The sequence below is a fragment of the Agrilus planipennis genome, unplaced genomic scaffold, assembly GCF_000699045.2.
Source record: "Agrilus planipennis isolate EAB-ADULT unplaced genomic scaffold, Apla_2.0 scaffold21, whole genome shotgun sequence".
Lineage (NCBI taxonomy): Eukaryota > Metazoa > Arthropoda > Insecta > Coleoptera > Buprestidae > Agrilus > Agrilus planipennis.
In genome coordinates this window covers 1,835,516-1,855,550 of record NW_020439030.1, presented here as the reverse complement: position 1 = coordinate 1,855,550, position 20,035 = coordinate 1,835,516, and the positions used below count along the sequence as shown (strand labels likewise).

General features: G+C 34.7%; 1 protein-coding gene across 3 annotated transcripts in view; it reads right to left on the bottom strand.

Moving 5' to 3' along the window:
• Positions 1 to 17,385, bottom strand: part of LOC108741292 (sodium-independent sulfate anion transporter) — a 29,837-nt gene extending 12,452 nt beyond the window's left edge. The window contains exon 1 of one of the 3 annotated variants that reach the window (XM_018476051.1): positions 17,047 to 17,385. The gene's annotated coding sequence lies outside the window, so the exon portion shown is untranslated. Of the gene's footprint in view, positions 1 to 847; positions 1,041 to 17,046 lie in introns of those variants that run through there. The other 2 variants (XM_018476059.1, XM_018476067.1) reach the window with 2 other exon arrangements.
• Positions 17,386 to 20,035: the final 2,650 nt, after the last annotated feature.

The following is a 20,035-nucleotide window of genomic DNA, read 5'->3' as shown; positions in this document are numbered from 1 at the left end:
ACAGTGACATTTTTGACGTGACAACGTCTTATAATTCGATAGAGTCGGCTGCACGCCCGAAAAAACATGACTCATGCGGCGTTACCTCGCTCTGAAGCGTTCCATTTAAGGCTTGAAGTGCAAGCGAGAGCTCGGAACGAGCGACAGAGGCACAATCGGCCTCCGCGTTCGGCAGCGTTCGACATCTGTCTCTCTCCTACTTGAGTGAGCGATGCGTCCGCGTGGACAGCTGCTATACAATAATACATTTCCATTTACCTCCTTCTCTATATCCATACAAAATATCTATCAAACAAATAAAATTAAAATTTTCTTTTGAAAAATGAAACCATTCCATCAGTATTTTCTTATGACGTTGTCACGTTCAACTATCGTCAGTAAACCGACTTTACAGACAACCGATATTTTTTAACAAATAAATAATTTCTACTCTACTTTCTGGGTATTGTTAAAAAATCTTAAAACGCATGTAATGTATGTATAGGCGGTAGAAGATATACTTCAATTTATATATTTGTTTATATTCTTAATAATTATAATACAATCTACTTCAAAGACTCGTAAGTATTTCATTTGAAAAACCTTGGTAAAATGATTTTGTTTTGTCCAGGAGTTTTGTTTTGTCCTGGTAAATAAATAGTTTATGATTCTGTATTAAATTATTTTCGGTTCGTTTCTGAAAGAAGCCTTGAATACAAAATAAATAAACATTTACCATTAAAAAAACAAATACAAGTGGCATCTACTACAAGGTAGTACTGCTTACCGTTAGTTTATATCTACTTTTTTGCTAGCATCAAGTTCAATATCAAACAACTTTTCACATTATATTAAACTTAATACTTACGATCAATTCCAACATGTGACAGATTTGTTATGTATTCTCGTTTTTCGTTTTCCAGAAAGGTCTATTGATACATTAGCTTTTTCGAATATAATATGATATCCGTTCACGTTAGTTATTTTGTCAATTATTTTTGTATAAACAAAACTATCACGAAGTAGGTAGAAATACGAAGCAGCTTTCCGTACTGCTTCAAATTACAATGGACAAATAAGCTAGAATGTACGTTATGTCGTTGACGTAAATGTGATATCTCAATAATTTTACTATGTGAAAGTGAGATAAGAGTATGTTTGCGTAATGGCTAGTCACCTTAAAATCTATTAGTGTCTATCATATGCAAATAAAAACTGTCATGAAATCGCAAGAGCCCAATTGTCCTCGCGAATGTTAAGACTCTGTTCCAATGCATCACACCCATGATTACCGTTCGTTTCAAGAAGTTGGAGATATGCCCTTTCCCTTTATTAGGATGCCGTAGCATAATTCCAAATTCAATCATATTTGTCTGCGGAGCTCATTTCTCCATCGATCATCGGGCGAGAAATAGACAAAAGTGTACAGTACCGTTTGCAAAATTATTTAAACTGCCTCGTTAAAATTTAAGAATGTGCTTTATTTAAAAGCATATTTAGCCAAAAATAATGACAAGTGAATTAACTTAACGTTCTACACACCTATAAAACTTTTGCTTTGTTTTCTATTGTCAATTTATATACATTTTTGTTTTAAGAAATTGCTAAACATTTTCGTCTAGTACTGTAAAGTTCTAGTCGATCTCCTAAGACCGCCCATCGAGAGCTCTGTTCGTTCAAGCTTGTTCCAACCATTTCTGTCTTGCTCACGCCTAGTGTGTATTCTTTTTATCTTCGCGCAGATTTCTTCAAGGTCACAATTCAAACAAATTGAAATGGCCTGTAAGTTACGTTTCAAAACATACAGTTAGTAATACCTTTTAGAGTCTAAAAACTACTATTATTCAGTGAAAAATCGTATATTCTTTGGATTTTATCCGTTTTTTAATAATGGTCAATTCTTGAAACATGCCCTCATAATGAGTATCCACAGCAGTCTATCTATAGCAATTCCTAAAAACCGATACAGTTAATGGTACAATATATCATCAAAGAGTGTCAAAGGTTGTCAGTCCTATGACTGGTTGGATACGCATCTCTACTCTTTCCTATCCTGAGCTAATTTTCGCATTTCCCTAAAACTAAAACATCCCACATCCTTAACTATTTGCGAACAGTAATCTAATCTAGGTCTATCTCTACCCCTCCTAACTACCGCTTCTGTCTCTGTCTCTGACTAGATCTTTATGCCTGAGTAGGTGTCCTACTAACCTATTTCCTCTACTTCTGTCCTGATTTATCTGACTTCCTAGATCAGTCACTTCTTCTAATTTTTCGTCTCTTATCATTATATTCGCTCTTTCTCTACTTTTTCTTCCTTTGCATACTAATTTTCATACAATACTGTTTTGTTAATACTACTTCCCATTTATTTAAAGTTATCTCTAACTCCTCCTTGCTAGATGCTAATACTGCTATATCATCTGCAATTCTAAGCATACTAATCTTTTGCCCCTGTATATTTATCTTTATACAAACTAAGTATATTTAACATTGTCAAAAGCTTTTTTTTTAATCTTCAGATCCTATGTACGCACTCTTTCCTTTTTCTTTCATTTTCCTTAATGTTACCCGTTAAAGCTAGAATAGCCTCCATGGTCGCATTTGATATTAGTAAATAATTTTAAATTGTTAAAAATTTTGGAAAGTACTCGTTTATTGGAATAGACCAGTGCACCACATTTATTAACGTTTCCAGGTCGCCGTTTGGGAGGATTAAGCTGGTGCGATATCCAACAGGTTAGGGCGTCAGATGTGCTAATTTGCACCGAAGACAACGTGCAGACGTTGCATAGGCGGATTCAATGTGCAAGCCGACGTTCCTTGCTTCATAATAATACTTTAATGTAATGAGTTATAGTTAAGAGAACGTCTCGTACGTTGCAGAACGTTGTCTTAAGCTAATATATCCAGAAGGAGAGATGCCAGAACAGTGTAACAGCAGAGCAGGTAATTTATGGTTATGGCACACGCTGCTATTATCTCCGAAAGCAAACTGGAAACCGCATTATCAGAGATAACGTTCTAACGAAGGGGTTGGGGGCGGTGTGTATGTGTGTTTCGTGGCTTGTTATCCTCCTAGGCATTTTGGGGGTAGGATCATTCACGTGTATCTTTAAGCGTAGTTTGGTAAGCAACACTGCTCTGCTCCAAGATTAAATAAAGTTTCTGTCAATAATTAACAAACGGAGGGGAGGCTCGTTGTTCCTTCAATGATTATCATTTTGACAACAAGAATTTTAACCAGGAAAACGTTTTGACCTTAGTACTCCAAAGTACATTCGTTCTGCAGGTGGCCATTGAATTCGCGGGCCATGTTTTGTGCACATTCCAAAAACAAAATGGAGGTGGTCATTTCCACCAGCTGGAGTACGCTCAGTCCCTTTGGTCAACGCCGGTGGGTAGGGCGGAAGACCCTTTTCAGCCTTGTTTTAGGAATTGGAGAAACGGATGAGGGTTGGTTAGGTTGAGAAAGATTAGGCGGACGAAATGAAGATAGAAGAGAATAAAAGATTATCTGCAGTGTATTACTGCCCCAGCATTCTCCTAAGGAAACCACAGAAGGACTTGGACCAGGGCAGATAAACCGGTCTTCTTCTAATGCTAAGAAATGGTCTAGATCTCTAGGCTATGCTCCTCAGTTATGTTCAATTTTGTCCACTAGAACCTTTTCTAGTTGATTCTGGTGTCTAGTAATCAAACACGTTTCGGTGTGTTAAGGTTGAGGTTAGGTTAACTAATTGTGTCCATTAGGCGTCGAGATTCGTATTGCATAGTGCTGTATTTTACGTCCATGGTAGCCGATAACCGAACAAACTTTTCCTCCTGAAGCATGAGCACAATCCTATTTTGTAAATCATGAACGGGGGGCCTTAACAATATTAAAACTTAATGGAATCGCGATGTGCGGAACGCGCAGTAATGATTAAGAGTAATGTAATTTTGAATACGGCGCGAGAGATGCGGCTGACTTTAAATGAAGAGTTATAATTTGGTAAAAGCCTGTAGTTGCTCGTAATCTGTTTCATTTACGGCACTTTTACTGTCGCCGTTCCGTTGCAACCAGGAAACGAACGAAAAGTTAGCGGAGCGACATAACAAAAGACTTTCATGTAAATGTATACCCAAGCTTATGTACAGTTATGTACACCGAAAATGGACTGACAGGGCAACCCACAACACCTAAAAGTAATTGTTTCAACCATAGAAACAATGTATTCGTTTCCTTACGTTTGTTTTTGCCGGTTATGGTAAATTGCCTGAATTTAAAACGACGATGTTACCTTGCTTAATATTTTCTATATTAAAACTAGGTCTTTTATATTGTTAATGACATAAATACAATTTTTTCTTAATGTGACAATATGTTCTGTTAATATTTTAAATAGACATGGAGAATAAGTAGTTAGTAAACTAAATATATTGAGATTAGAAGATGAGGAAGNTTAATTAGTAAAAGATAAAATATTGATTGCAATATTTATTGAGTTATTCTAGATGTCATTTTATTTGAATTTAAGTATATATACATAAGTTCCCGGTTGATGTAAGTTGGCCCAAAGCAGGCCTAAGATTGATCAGGCGAAGGTAATACAGCCAACTTTGGTCCAGGTCTGGTATAGAGAAAACTACCCAATCTTGGTAAATCAATCAATCCAACCTTAGATGAACTCCGTTAAGCCAAAGTTGGACAACCCAATATTGATCCAATGTTCACCCTATCGCTAACTCTGATAGTTCCTACATGGGTAGTCTTAACAACTATACCCACTGGACAATCTTTTGTAAAAATATTGTCTACAATCTAATTTTTAGTATTTATAATTTTTGAGAGATTTAACACTTTGCTAAAAAGATTTTGGCAGCTCGATTATTTTAAGACAGTTTTCAGATATGAGAATATATTCCACACGTTTATCATATTTGAACTTTCGATAAAGAAATATGTAATTTCTATATATTTGGTGATCATTTTACCTTACTTGTAGAAATAGATAGGTATAGGAGAAAGCAGGCGATTGTTGGGCACGTTGCTTGCTAAAAATACTAAATACTTAATAAGTATTTATTGTAATAAAACAGTTGATAGATTTTACATATCTTGATTTTAATTATTCTGGTTTTAATATAGGTTTGAAGGAGTACAGAGTAAATTAAGTGAGGAGTTTCACAATTTTACTCTTCTCTAACAATTTACATAGTTTAAAATGTTTAATGTTTCTGAACGGTGGTGTGTAGACAGAAATTGGTATGTAAATAATATAACAAGTATGTAGTTTTGATAATGTGAACAACTACCTATACCAGTAATATTCTAACACTTTTAGAATTCGACCCGATGATAATTGTTTGCTTTATCACTAAAAGCCAACCACTTGTATCGATAATGAAAATTGCCTTTGTCATAAAATCTATATTATTCACCTATTGACACATGTGCTTACATAAAAAACAAACGTGAGAATTTGCCTGTAAAAATTGTTTTTTAAAGACGTTATGTGTCGCCCTCTGAAGGGTATTTGCTGCTACCAAAGTATATCTTATTCATATTGCAAGAAATTAGTCGACACATTTGTTGATAAATACCTTCCCTATAATTTACTACTACAATTTTATAGTCTTTATATCTTTAATTATCATTATAGTCAAACTTACGCTTATTCATTAGTTAATGTTATTACAAACTAGTTAGTATTCATAAAACCAGGGGCGGCCTTAGTCATTGGAAGGTTCCGGGTGGGTAAATTTTTGCGAGGCCCTCGTCTTTGTGGAATTAATTTTAATGATGATACTTACAAAAAAGAAAGTGATTCATAAATAAGTTTACAGTTTTAGAATTGTTTATCGAAAATTAAAAAAAATTGATAAAGACAAAGATAGCAAATTTACGGCTTCTTTTAAGACTATTAAAAAATTCAAATACACATTAGTAGTATGTACTATTACTACCTAATATTTTTCTAATTAGATTGTTGCGGGACTGTGCGAGGCCCCTGCAAGAGCGAGGCCCTGGGCGGTTGCCCTGTTCGCCACCCCTAAAGGCCGTCACTGCATAAAACGGCCTCCACAACGTTCTAGAAGTATTTCATAAAATATTTGTATGGGTGCGTGGTATAGGATTGTTTCGCATGGTATTTGTAGGCGGGAAGGACTTTACGTCTTCTGTTTAAGGCGTGGCGTGCTGCTGAGAACTAATAAGTTCTATTAAGTACATCTGCTGCGTTGGATTCAGTCAGACGGGTATTCGTCAAACATTTGAAGCAAGTACCAATAATTGACGATAATATTGTATTACCCCTTGTTGTAGTAACTGCGCAGTTGGCATTTAATTCAGATTCGTTTTATTTAAATCTAATGTTTTTTCTCATAAACAAAGGTGAATGTGATTTAAAAATAATAATTTTCTGTTATTTACGACTGTACCACAGGTATATATTTTATCGTTTCGTGTGGAAATTTTACTTATTCTGTAATTGAGAAGTATTCTTTGAGGTAAGGTAATGTAATAATTGAAATATTCCAGAACGTTTACATAAATTTGCGAATAATTACTATTTTATGGTTTACTTATTTTATTATTTTACGCTTTTCATAAAAACGACGCTAAGCAATCAGTAAAGGCATATTAATATTTTGAATGCCATTACTATCCATCGATTTTTATGCCGACATTCATTAAGAAATACCTACAACTTCGAGGTAATTAATTTTAGCGTTAGAGCGTTACATAATTACATAAGTTATTTAATTTCACCGCATACAAATAGTTTCATGGAGTAATCATTTCAAGCATCATAATTCCTTTTTATTACAATCTGCATTTCTTTTAAATTAATTACTGTAGTTATTGTATATCTATGTGTAATCATGATAAACTAGTACAGATTTTCCCGTGCGAATAAATCGAACTAGCTTCTCTGTAAAGTAATGAGATTGATCTGGTGAAAGTAATTTATTGATCAGATCGATGCATATCGTTAAGATTCTTCAGAATAATCTCCGATACAATTTCGCCAACACGATTATTACGGTACAAAGGGCTCCTGGAAGTCAGTTCCCGCAACCTCTTTCAGAATCTGTGATCTTTTAGACGTCTCTTGAGCTTTAAGAACAGAAAAAAAGTTCTCCGATTTGATATGGCGGCCGTATGGTGGCTGCGGTAAGGTAGTAGCCCGCATCCGGGCTAGCCAGACGATAATAACGATGACGCTGTTTAGTACAAAGTTCTCCTAGAAGTCAGTTGCCATAACCTCTTTCAGAATCTTTGTAACAGTTCGTCGGAGGGCGTAAGCGTCTTCGAAACGGTGATCTTTTAGACGTCTTTTGAGCTTTAAGAACAGAAAAAAGCTCTCCGATCTGATATGGCGGCTGTATGGTGGCTGCGGTAAGGTAGTAGGCCGCATCTGGGCTAGGCAGACGATAACAACGACTGCGCTGTTTAGTACAATGGTTTCCTAGAAGTCAGTTGCCGTAACCTCTTTCAGAATCTGTGCATTTAAGATGTCTCTTGAGCTTTAAAAACAGAAAAAAGTACTCCGATCTAATATGGCGGCTGTATGGCGGCTGCGGTAACGTAGTAGCCCGCATCCGGGCTAGGCAGACGATAACAACGATGGCGCTGTTTAGTATAAAGATCTCCTAGAAGTCAGTTGCCATAACCTCTTTCAGAGTCTGTGTAACATCTCGTAGGAGGGCGTAAGCGTCTTCGAAACTATGATCTTTAGATGTCTCTTGAGCTTTAAGAACAGAAAAGTTCCTTCGATCTGATATGACGGCTGTATGGTGGTTGCGGTAAGGTAGTAGGCCGCATCCGGGGTAGGCAGACGATAACAACGATAACGCTGTTTAGTACAATGGTTTCCTAGAAGTCAGTTGCCGTAACCTCTTTCAGAATCTGTGTATTTAAGACGTTTCTTGAGCTTTGAAAACAGAAAAAAGTTCTCCGATCTGATATGGCGGCTGTATTATGGTTGCTGTAACGTAGTAACCCGCATCCGGGCTAGGCAGACGATAAAAATGATGGCGCTGTTTAGTACAAAGGTCTCCTAGAAGTCAGTTGCCGTAACTTCTTTCAGAATCTGTGTAGCAGCTCGTCGGAGGGCGTAAGCGTCTTCGAAACTGTGATCTATTAGACGTCTCTCGAGCTTTAACAACAGAAAACAGTTCTCTGGTCTAATATGGCGGCTTTATGGTAGCTGCGGTAAGGTAATAGCCCATATCCGGGCTAGGTAGACGATAAACTAGAGAGTTGTATTGGTAAAGCTTTAAGCGATCGGTAATCTGCAGCCGTTTTTGGTTTGTTGTAGATTGCGAATTTTAAAAAGTTTCAATATTTTCTTTTATATTTTTTTAACATAGGTGATGGAACTGAAAGTGCTCGTCTGTACCATGCTAACATGTAATCGCCTTAGGCTCCGCATTATCGAGTTAGCTAAGCTTTTTATTGACTGTGAATTTTAAGGTTGTTCCATAATTATTTTAAACGGATTACTGACAAATACTATTTAACTATATTATTATGCCTTAATGAGTTTATGAATTATTTATATTTTTATTTGTTTACAATAATTTAAAGACCATTGTACTATGCAATAATAGTACCTAACTAATTACGTATAGTATAAATTAAGAACGAAAAAAGTTGCATAAAAACAACATGACATGAATAATTATAATAATAATTAAGAGATTCATTTAACAAATTCCGCTAACTGCAAACAGAATTCCAAGATTGCTGACTTCCTTCATGGTCGTACATGCAGCTGCTTTTTTGGATGTGTGTATGTGTGTGAGCACGTGTGACTTAACTACCTGTATATTAATATAAACACGTACTTACTTACATTCCTAACAAATGCACTTTGTATATTTGATAGCAAAGGCATGCAAAAATAATTCTTTCTTTCTGTTAACGTTTGCTAATTCTAAACTAATTATTTTATTCTTGACAATTTCAACACTAGTATGAGACATTTACTAAAACCAGTAAATGACCGTAGCTGGTTAAAATAGTGATGACCAAATTGTCTTTATACTAACAAGGCCAAGGCCAAGACGGAACGAACAAAACCAAGACTAAAACCAAGACCAAATGAACAAGATTAAGACTAAAACCAAGACTGAATATGAAAGACCAAGGCGTAAAACTAAACGAAAAATTATTACTTCCGCTGGATATATGAGAAACTATTTGAAGCAACTCTAATATATTCCTTTTTTGGAACAAAAATTTTTAGTATTTGAAATTTTCAGATTGGTTTACTAGATTTTAACATTAAATATAAAAAGCAAATTTTACCACTGTCTGAAAGTTAGTCTATCAGACTAGCATTTTGCCTATTTTATCGTAACATATCTTAGTGCACTTTACAATTAAAGATAAGAAATATAACTCCGTTGTGCTAGATTGACATACGAAAAACAATTGAGTAGGTATATCTTTTTTAAATAACTCCCTTTCGGTGTATCAACTTATTGAATACTTATTTGTCTTCCAAGCCTGACGCAAGGTGCATGTGTCATAGAAAACGGATAAGCTTGTAGTTAGGAAATGGAATAAAATTTGAATAGTTTGACTTTTTTAGTAGTGGTTACTATGTAGTTTTAATATTATATGAAAATCCATTTTCAATTTTTTACACACTACAAACTACCTCAGAGGTTAATGAGGGGAAATTTGCTGTTGTTGTTACACCCTCGCCGAGAGTCGAACTCGGGACCTTTAGCTTTACGCACCAATGATCTGACCACTAAGCTACGAGAGATGACAACAGCAACAGCGACAAACCGTACTTATTAAGTCACAGATCTGTCGAACCAATGTAACCATATCACATCATAACGTCCCGGGTTCGATTCCCGGCGAGGGTGTGACAACAGCAACAATTTTTTTCTCTCATTAACCTAAGATAGTTTGTAGCGTGTAAGAAATTGAAAATGAATACAGAATATATATAAGGAGTAGGCCTGAAAAATAATTGAATTCTATATTTCCATAAACAAATATGAGGAGATTAATGTTTAAACCAATTACACTTTGTTAATATTATTGTATACAACAAATATTTGCTCAATTCACGCCAAAAAAATCATGCCCGTTTACAAAAAGCAGCTTTAAGATGTAATGTAAAAAGCATGTGCTACCTTGACAATAGAACTAATCAATTAATAAGTAAATTTGTTTCAAGTTATTTTGATCTCCAACTTTATAATCTGATAGTTATTGTTTAATACTGTCATTAAACAGAAAAAGCACGCTAATCGCCCAAAGTGAGCTATAAACAATAATTTCGCATAGTTTATATGGATAACATGGTGCAATAATTGGTTTTAAAACGGGTATAAAACATTTACTACTAGATTAGTTATGGGTATCGGTTTTAGTACCACCGTCGAAAATGCAACGTTTATTTAGAACGACAATATTCGATAAAATTTTTCTACGTATACGAATTTGTTACAAAAAAAATAAAATGTCATTGTACATATATTTGCAGAAAAGTATCGAATGAAAATAAAAATAAAAATATTAGTGTGTAAAAGGGACAGCTAGCGGGGGTACGGCGATACTGGCCTACTGGTATAAAAGTTAAGACACGATCGCCTGGTTAGTTCTTGGATGGGTGGCCCATTCTAATAATTTGGTTTCTAAGAAGTCAGGTAAAAGATGGTGGAAACACGAAAGGAAAAATAGAGAAGGGTTGTGCCTCTTTCAACAAAAAGGAATTACTTGTGTTCTCACAAACAGTTTATTTCAATAATAAAAATAGCCTGGAAGGAAGAGGGTTAGAAATCAGGGTAATATTGGAAAATGTAGCAGCAGTCAATAACGAAAGGGAAGAAGGGCGATAGGGCACACTTTGATGGGACGCGAAGGGCTAGTTATGTAGAGATATAGTACAACTGGAAATAGGAGTCAAGAACAATAGAGGAAGATACAGATTAGATTTCTTACTGTTCGTAAAGAAGTAGGGATTGACTCCGGATCGGAAGGAATGGAGGTGTGTGTCCAACTAGTATTTGGACTGACTGACGACCTTCTGAGGGTGGAGTGACAGATGAGCTATGTCTATAGACTTGGCAAAAGGAACTTACTTGAAATTTGTGGGAATAACCAAGAATATCGTCTATCTATCTGTAAGAGGATTAACTTCTAAAAAATACTAGATATCCATTTGAAATACATACACAACACAATATATAAATCCTTGCCCCGGATACAAAAATGTATTTGTATTTATAAGAAACACTATTTGAAAGGGGCGCTATAGACCTAAATATGATTTATTTTTCTTATGCTTCTATTTTATAAAACACTAGCGGTCTTAGACATACCTACAGATAAATCAAGTACTGCATTGTCCGGGAATTGAGCATGGCCAATCGCCAAATGTGGCAGGGGATCACTCTTACCATTGAGTCTATTTTATTTATATGTCTATAAAACTAGGTGTTATCTTTGTTTTTATTTAGACTTTCCATTGGATGAATAGTATAGAAACGGAAACGCATATGCGATAAACAGAGAAAAAACGAACATTAATTTCATATTAAAAATAGCTTATTAAACAAAAGAATGAAAAATATTCGATTTTTTTTGTAGACAATAAATAATTAAAATTTGATCATTGTCGATCACTCATTATAAGTATATTGTCTAAGGTTTTCTGTATGTAACACAGAAGCGTCAGTACATGGATCTAGATCGTTCCTTATATTCATTCAATCACAGATAAACATACAATATAATGTAGATATTATAAAAAACAAAGTTAATCTTGATTATTCTCTGAGAAATTAAAAATGCAGTAAAACTGTAGATATTAATTTAGTTAGACTTAATATATTCTCTTTTTTCATTTCTAATACTTGGAATTATTTGTTTCAAAAATGAAATTTGGTGTAGATATTGTATTTTAATTAAGTATATGCACATATATTTAAATGAATAAATATCTATATACAAATTTATTTATCTAATTTGCGTCACAATATCCATGTTCAAATAGTAATTGATATAAAAATAACAAAAATTAAAGCTGGACGATCTGTTTTAGACAGTTGTAGTTATAAATCTATAATTGTAGTGTTAACTACTATCAATAAAAATGTAAAATTATCATTGGTTGGGACGTTTTACGATTGGAATTGTTTAGAATAATTTTAGCATGTTTCATATGGAAACTTTTTGATTTAGGTGGCATTCTGTATTCTAGAAACCTCTTCAAGGAAGAATTCAAGTCATTTGATCGATCACGAGTTTGAAATCATTGCGCTATGAATATTAATTCAAAACTAGTGGATTGTAAAAATTGTATATGGTACTTGCATCCTGTACTTAGACAGTTAATCATTTTTACATGTATATTATATGTATGTATGTATGTTCCGCTAGTTGAATATAATGGTTTCCGTTCAACTCAAATTTTTTTCTGAAGAAAAGATCTTTATCTAGGTACAGCAACGATTAAGTAAGTCCATTACTGGAAATTGATACTGACAGTAGTAAACTCTTCAATCATAACGAAATGGATTACATTTGACTTAATAATGGTTCTATCACATTACAAGTGACATTTCTTTTCAGTTTTCATTGGACTGTAGAATTTTTTAAAAAATACAGTAATCTAATCTACCTCTTAACTCCTGTTTCTGCTTCTAATAGGTCTTTGATTAATCTTTCATACTTGAGAAGGTGTCCTACCAACCTATCTCGCCTATTTCTTATTGACTCCCATAGAGTCCCCTGTGCTCCTAATATCTCTTTGTTTCTAACTTTTTCTTTCCACGGTATCCTCATTATTCGCTTGAAAAACGTAGCACTTTTTGTTTTTCATTAGGTTGATAGACCAATAGAAATGCGAAGGAGTCCGTATGCAAATCAGAATTTGATTAATGAAGAGCCAAAACGACCAGAAGTGGACTCATATAGTGCTTACTGGTTTGTTCAATTGACCAAATACATAGAAACAATGAAATACATCTACTATCATTATTTAGCGATAAGGCCCAAGAAATTTGACAAATATTCCATTCTAAAATTAACACGATGATGAATTGTAGATTTTATACTGTAGGAATGGGGTAGTCGTGTAGAATGCGGATAAGCCAACTTCAAAGGGACTTAATAAAGACTATACCAAGTATTTTTACTTTTATATACAGCTACAATGCTTCACTAAAAAGTGCTTTAAGGCGTAAATTGCAAATTGTTGCGGATCAAAATTTGCTTAGGAGAACCCATTCGTATTATCTACATAGGTGAAGAGCCATTTTCCGTGGATTATACCGGGCATATGCGTTTAATAACTGCGACAAATACTAACAACATTAATATTAATACTTATTGCGATGCACACACAAAACGTTATAAGATAAAATGTAGGATACAAAAAATAAAACACAATGGGATGTTTCGTCAGTGTAATACGTTTAAAAAAATGGACAGGTTAGGTACTTTTGATAACTGTCTAAATATTATAGAAACAATTGTCTAGTTCTTTTTTGATATACTGAACTGTTGCAATATCCCATTGTGTAGTATTTTTTCAACTTAAATGTATAGTTTTATATTTACGTACAATTTATAAATATGATTGTAAACGATTTTTTTGTTTCTTTTTCAGGGTAAGTTATGAGTATAGTTTCAGCAAATCATATTCGATGCAGCAAGACTTTACCTAAAGAGATTATTATCTACTGCAGTTGATAATCTTAAAAGGTTTTAATGGAAAATGCAGGTAACTTTAACTTATTGTTGGTCTTAGAAATACTGTACTGCATACAGTTATCGTTTATTATGTTGTTGTCCATCAGGAATCCTTTAGCATTACAAGAAGGTAGAAAATTTTAAGTATATGCACCTATAATGTTTACCAATGTAAAGGAAGAGAAAGTTAAAAGAGTATTGACTCTATAATTACTACGAAACGTTACAAAGGTGTATTGGAATTTAGACAATTTTAATTGTATTAATTTTGGAGTGTTTAGAATGTACATAAATGCTTGAATAGTTTCTTCTATTTCTGCTTCTAATATATTTCTATCAACTAGCGCTTCATGTCTGAGAGGGTGTCCTGTCTCGCTTATTTCTTGTTAATTTTAATAGCACCCTCCGTTCTTTTTCTCTTATAACCTTTTTTACTTATGAGATACTTTTTTTTTCGAATTTTTATAGCGTTAAGCCAATGTATTAATGAATTAATTTTGGAATTACAGATAACCTTAGATTAATGAGAAAAAATTGTTGTAGCTGCTGTCATTCCCTTGCCGGGAATCGAACCCTGGAGGTGACAACATCAACCGACGAAGCGTACCCAAGAGTATAGCTCGCAGAAATGATCGATTTTTTTTCCTTATTTATTCGAGGTAGTGGGTAAAATCAATTAAAAAATTAATTCATTTTTTTCATTCTGTTTTATACGAGACCTGTTCAAAAAATATCGAGAATTTTGAACCGACAAGTTCGGCCAAAAAATGGATCACAGAATCTGTATCAAATCTTGTGCGAAAAACAGAAGTAAGTGCGCGGACGCATTTCGAATGTTGATTGTAGCATATGGTGAAGCTACCTTAGACCGAAGCAACATTTATCGGTGGTACAAACTGTTCTGAAGAGGGCCGAGAAGATGTGAACGGTGAAGAGCGTGCCGGATGCCCGAGCACGTCAACAACAAACGAAAACATTGTTGAAGTGAAGAAAATAGTATTGGTCAGTCGTCGAATCACCGTTAGAAAAGTTGCTGAGGACCTAAACATACCGATTGGTTTCTGTCATTAGATTTTTACCAACTATTTGGTCATGAGACTGGTCGCTGCGAAATTCGTTCCAAAATTGCTCAATTTCGATTAAAAACAACATCGCATTAACATTGCTAAGGAGTTATTGGACTCTGTCCGCGACGTCCCAAATTTACTACGGAGGGTCATAACTGCTGACGAATCATGGGTTTATGGTTATGATGTGGAAAGCGAAGCTCAATCATCTTAATTGAAGCTGCCGCACGGGCCAAGACCGAAAATAATGCACCAAATTAGGTCGAATGTGAAGGTTTTGCTTATAGTTTTATTCGATTCCAGGGGCGTGGTGCTTGAGTTCTTGCCACATGGTAGAACGGTTAGTAAAGAATATTATTTGTAAGTTATACGCAATTTGGGAGAAGCAATCCGTCAGAAACGCCCGAATTTTTGGAGGAACAAAAATTGACTTTTGTACCATGATAACGCCCCTGCTCACACATCGGTGCTTGTGCGCGAATTTTAGGCCAAAAACAACACACTAATAATGCCGCAGCCACCGTATTCCCCAGATCTGGCTCCCTGTGACTTTTTCTTGTTCCCGAAACTGAAGAGGCTCATGAAAGGATTACGCTACGCTACAATTGAGGAGATAAAGAGCGCATCGAAGGAGGAGCCGAACAAGACCACAAAAAATAATTTTTTGAAGTGCTTCAAGGATTAGAAAAAACGTTGGAACAAGAAAATAATATCTGCTTGGAATTATTTTGAAGGGGACGAAATGGATATTCACGAATAAATAAATAATTTTTGAAAAATCACAAAATTCGCGATAATTTTTGAACAGTACTTGTATATCTTTAGCATTTTTTTCACCCTTAAAGTAACTTTTAATAATTAGAAAATAAAATCTTGATAAGAAGCGCGTTAGGCATAATATTCAATATTTATCTGCAAACGGATGCGAAATGTGGAATAGTATAAGATATGTTCATTTCATATTTACTGTTAGCAATTTAATAAAAAAATTCGGAATTTGTTATTATTAATCATAAAGCATTGTGTGTACTAGAGCGTAAAAAAACACGTACATAAACATTATAGCTCATTATGTTTGACGTTGGCGATTTAATAAATTAAACAAACACGGAATGTTTTACTCATTTACAGTTCATCAAAAAACAAATTTGCGCATCCATAGGAAACAAACAAAAAAGATTAAATTGGTTTAAGGATTAATACATCTGTTATAAAATTTAAACGCTAATTAGTCCTTTTTCGTGAAATATGTTAAATATTAAGGTAAAATAAGGTAATAAGAACAAGATATCGATAATCGTTGCTATTGTTCGACACAAATTCGTCAAGAATTAATGTAACTCGATATTCGAATCTTCCCTTAATTTTACGGGATGTTTAAATCAGAACAACGGTGGGGATAAATAATTTATTTGTTAATTTTTAAAACCACGTCCGACGTTTCGCCTAGGTTTGTAAGTTTCTTCAAGGCTTTTTTTTCCGTCCTTGAATACGCCTACAAACCTGGGCGAAACGTCGGATGTGGTTTTAAAAATTAACAAGTAAAAATATTTATCTCCTATCGTTGCTCTGATTTAAACATTCGTTTATGTAAATCGTTTTTAGTGAAACCTTTCTTATTCTTGTAATTTACTTTAATTGTTGTTCTAAATCTTCCATTTTCATTATCATCTCCTTTACGATTAGCGAGTCTTTTCCAATTTGGAAAGCTTTTACTTCAACTCAAAGCTAAAACGAATTATTATATCTGCCTATATTTATACTGGCTAAAAATTCGAAAATATTGCAGATTTAATTTGAAAAGTTGCTAGTTAATATATTACTACTAATTGAAATCAGCTTTTCACTGACAAGGAAGACGAGTGCTTGAAAAGACTTAAATGAAACGGAAATGAGTTGATTCTATAACTCCAGATTTTTATTTATATCTACAAACCAGCTAATTTATGTGTGTACTTATAGAATTTAATGTAAGTACAAAATTATAATTGTATGTACAAAAATAAGCGCTTTCTGTGCTTTAGCGTTTCGGGAAAGTTGCGTAATTTTCTTGTTTCATCTTACTCACAGAGGCAGGATAATACCGAAATTGTATGATCCTTGGTCTTGGTCAGTATTTTTAGTGAATAATTTATCGATAAATTGCAAATGTTCTTACTTCAGCATAAAAAAATTGAAAGAGAACTTTCCAACCAACAAGGCAATCGTAAGTTAATACTAATACTGCACCGTTTCTAGGAGAAACTGGTTTGTTAAGTGCTATTGCAAATTGGCAGAGAGAAACTGACATACCTTCTAGACTCTAAGAGGAAGTAGACCAACAGTTTTCCAAATACAACAAAATAAAATAGAGAATTCAATTGTTTGTTAGAACGAATCACTAAGCAGACGGTACCGCTACGTACTTATCAACAGGAGTTTTTAAAGGTACAAAAAAAATCCTCTTGGGTCCAAATACGGTAACAATACAACAAAGTGTACATAACAATCGCGAAGACCGCGAGTCCGACACTGTTTTCCGTTCGACTACTGAATACATTCAGTACCGACCAGCAACAACTAACCGGTACTTCAGCTACGATAATATGTACAACGGGTACACATTTGCGGCACCTCCATGACCAAACAGCTGATAAAGTCAACTAACTGACTCGCCGCCCGCGATTAATTCGAAAGTACTTCTATCCATCCACCTACCTACCACCTGTCTTAAAGTACGAGTCATAATTACGGAACTAAAATATCTTCACTAGAGGATGACGTATAATCCTTAAGGACTGCCCTAACGGGTTGTCATCAGTATGGGTTTCTCTAAATTTCTCCTGCTTATGAGGATATCGAAAGAGGATCTTCTATACGGTCCAGATTTTAAAATTTGAGACACAAATTGCGGCATGCAGGCTGGTACGTGAAGGGATGGAAGAAAGAAGGGGGGAGGCCTGAGAAGAAAGAACTTCCTCTGAAGGGTGAGAACTGTGAAAACAAAAAACGAAAGAGAAAAATCAATTTTTGAAGTTATTCCATAAAGTTTTACTACTTTCATAAGAATCCTGGGGAAGGACGAAGGAATGGCAGGTACGGAAAGCTTACCTAATGGGGAGGTGGCGGAAACCTCACTTTTTGAGGAACAGAAATGTTAATTCTATTTTCTATTCTTCCCCTGTTGTATACTGAATGTGTGAATCAAAGCTAAAAAAGGGTTTAATAGGTGTCACTTTCTAGAAACAGTCGCGATGATGACACAAAATTAATAAAGGAATGAAGGAATTTGAAAATGTTTAGTTAAAGGTTCACTGATTATCCTTTAGCTACTGATTTTTGTTGAAATTCGTAAGAAAATAGTTTATTTTAGTTTAATATAAAACGCAAAAATTTTCTGAGATAAATTCTCATTCTATCCAGAAAGCAGTAGCCGTCACTGCACAGCACCAATTGTATCGTCATAAGAGATTAATCTTACAATGATCATCAATAAATCAGTCGACATATAAATGTATTAGTTTCGATCAATTACTAGTTAAACAGTAGTTACTCCAAGTAAGTGAGTTAACTAACATCAAGTTCGTGATAGTATAATGCCATCTAGAGGTATTTACTGTTAATGGCAGTATTTTGTAATATCTGTCAGGGCCTTACAAGACTTGTCAAAACTACATCTATGACTCGGGTCATACTCTTGATAGGTACCTGAATCAGTAAAAAAAAAAAAAAAACTTTTGGGTGTTTCATTCCCCCGGACTATGCCGGAAGGTAGGGCGGAAGGCCCTCTTCAGCCTGCTTTCAGGAATCGTGGGAATGGGTGGGTGGTGGTTCGGGTGAGAAAGATGAGACGGACGAAATGAAGACAGAAGAGAGTGAAAGATTATCTATGGAATATTACTGCCCCAGCATTTGCCTAATTGATCCAAGGAAACCATAGAAAAACTTGGACCAAGGCAGACGGACCCGGAATCGAACCGGCGTCCTCCCGAATGCTAAGCAATGGTCTAGACCTCTAGGCCATGCCGCTCGGTCTGAATCAGTTAGATGAAGACCTTTACCTTTCTTTCTCAGAGTTAATAAACTATAAGTATTGGCACGTTGGCAGTAAATTCCTACAGATGGCGACATACTGACAATTACTTGATAGTGTATTGTTTCGTTTAAAATTTGACCGCAACGCGGCTTATAACTTATTTTTTATTAACATTGTTGTAAGTATGTATAATACTTAAGGGTTGCTAGTAGAAAGAGAAGAAAAGCAGCTCATATCGTTTAAATAAGCCCTTATTTTTTGGTGGCGACCCTAACTCTAAAAAATATTCAAATTACGGAAAGTAAAACAATAATATTTAGCCAGATGTTTAAACGATTTTGTACCGTGGATGTTATCGTTCTTTCGTTATAAAATTGAGAACTCATTTAAAAAGTATATCATCTAGAACCTTCTGAACAGTTTTCTCCTTTTGTAAAGTACAGAAAAACTACTGTTCTTTTCCTTTCTATGTTATGCCTTAATTAGCGGATCTACTGTAAGAATAGCCATTTTAATCATTGCAATTTGCTAGAACGGAGAAAGATAAAGACAGAAATACTTTACAAGCGTGTTTTATAAGGCAAGTGCACTTGCATTTCATGCGGCAGTTACCACGCTGACTGCATCGTATTATTATGGTTTCATGGTCTGCTAATGTTATATAATCGCCGTCAGAAAAATGCGTGATGAATCTGAATCGGAATGAGAATGAGGCTCTTTTTGGACTAAGGTGAACTGGACGCGTAAACGAGGACACAGTAACAAACCTTTCCAACTGGTTCCAATCTACTTACTAACAGTGGCTACTTAAATGTCTTCAAAAATAGGTAAAGATTTGCAAAAAATGCTGAGAAAACTTAAAGATAAAATTAGCCACTTTTTCGCCGTCGAATTCGTCTCAAATGAATATGTGCCAAGAAATGATGTCAAATAATATGTATGACTATTTCGTGAGTTAGTTAGGACTAGGGTTATCACCTTTTCAGGCTTTACATAAAGTATTTCTCGACTAAAAGGTTCAAAAAAAAGTACTCGGCATAAAAATAAAGTATTTTATTTTATGTTTTTAAAAACATATTTTTTGTTACACCTAGCAGCCAGTAACAAATTGCTGTCGCTCTTAAATACATTAATAGCCTCTAAACATGGCAAACAAAGATTTAAGTAAACTAAAAGTTCATTTTTAATTAGTTTTAATGAAGCTTTATTCCTGTCGTCCCGCCACTTTGCGTTCATAACAGAGAATACTCTTTCTGTAAATGCTGA